Consider the following 1,903-nt stretch of genomic DNA (forward strand, 5'->3'; position numbering starts at 1 on the left):
TTACTGAAAATCATGTGGAACAGTTTTACTTTGTCACACATGGGTTCACTGTGAGTCAGAATCTCCTAAAAGGTTTGGCTGTTTGTTGTTGTTGTTGTTGTTGCTGTGTTCTTGTTCCCTTGGGGCCTATTCCCTCTGTGTCTGCTTTACTTTCTCAAATTAACAGAATCCCTCATAAAAGCAAAAAATAAGTTTTTCAGTGAGATGGATAACACAGCTTCTACAACAAGTGGCTCAAACATAAGACTGAGTGTCAGGGCCGGGGGACTGGGAGATATTTTGTTCCATTACACATTGAGAGTCACGATCAATTGGAAACCACATTATGGCCACTAATATAAGCAACAACATTTTCACTGGGCTCCATAAGGCCTTGGCAGGTTTTTAGAAGTTTAAATATATCTATATCATATTCTAATCCTGAACTCTGCCAGCATTTGTTGAACATGGCTCAGACCATCCCATGAAATCTATGACATTTTCTTAGCTCCTTTTACATCAAGTTAGGCATGGCACTATTCTGGTGGTGCTGGCCACAGCATAAAAGTGTCACATTTAATTCACTTTCCTACTTCCTATTTGTCCAAAACATTGTCACCTGTTTACCATGCCCAATGCAGTTTTAATTTATAGTACACTTAAGTTGATATGATTTTTTTTTATCTTGATAGGGTGATAACACCTGAAGAAACCGTATTATTTATTGGGCTGTTTTTCTAAAAGCTTAAAGTACTACACTGCTCTAAGTTGGTACTCAACATTTGCTTTGGATGAGCATATAGACATTAGTTTGAAAATAATACTGAAAGAATATAGGATTTCTGATACAAAATGCTAATTCCTAAATTTTATTGACAGACATAAAATTTTAACTCTTTCATAGTTCCCCACTTATTATGTTTCATATTCTGTAGTACATTGGTCCTAACCTCATTTTTAAAAACTAAACAACGCTGTCTTTTATTATCAGTGTCTTTATGAATCCTAAATTCACCTGTCTTTGGAGGTGGAAACATTATATGATGATGTCAGCAAGTTCCATGTAGAAACATTGTATATAGTGCATATTAGTAGCCATGAGATGTACAGAAAAAAGGATGGTTTTGTGTAATGTTGGTGGAAACTCAAGGACAGAGTGTGACACAGTTGAATTGCTTAGTATGGCTTCTAACCATAGTTCTTGTAGGTGGCTAGGTGTGCGTTTTACCATTCTGCAGGGTTTAACATGAGTCAGTAATAGGGCCTTCTCATGACCACCATGAAAGAAGAGTCACAAGCAGAGTCCATCTTTGGACCCCAAGGTCCCCTCACAGAGAAGTGGAGGCAGCAGAGAGGACAGCCCTAAGAACATAAGACTGCTATAGGCTTCTTGGCCCCTGGAACAAGTCAAGCTGAGTGCTCCTGAGCCAAAGGTTGGCTTTCAGAGTGGCTTCCTTTTGGTATTTATTTGCACTAAAAGAGTTACGTAGCACTTGGCCGAACTGAGAAGAGGTCAAAGGACCATGTGACTGAGAGGTCAAGGCCGTTGAGAGACATGCTGCTAGTAGGACTAAAAAAGGCACCATGGACAAAAGAAATGTATCCTTAGCTTTTGTGATCCTGACTTGTAACCTGTTAGCTTTCCTAATAAAGACCATAATTGTGAGTACTGTCTGTCTGAGTTCTATGTGGTAATTGCACTGAAGTAGTAAACCCAGCGAGGAAGTGGAGTGCCACGGGAAGGACAATTGTTATCTGAATAAAGAAGGTTGGAGAGTGGAAGCAGGTCTGATCTCTACCTCATTAGAACTTGATACGGAATTGTGTCCTCTGACCCCTTATGTAGCTGGACAAGTTCCAAACTGACCCTTAATAAGTTGGGGATGCCTGTGGAGCGAATCCTCTGAAAACTGGAACTTGATGA

The sequence above is a fragment of the Echinops telfairi genome, unplaced genomic scaffold, assembly GCF_000313985.2.
Source record: "Echinops telfairi isolate 266 unplaced genomic scaffold, ASM31398v2 ScPeMD7_59;HRSCAF=198, whole genome shotgun sequence".
Taxonomy (NCBI): Eukaryota; Metazoa; Chordata; class Mammalia; order Afrosoricida; family Tenrecidae; genus Echinops; species Echinops telfairi.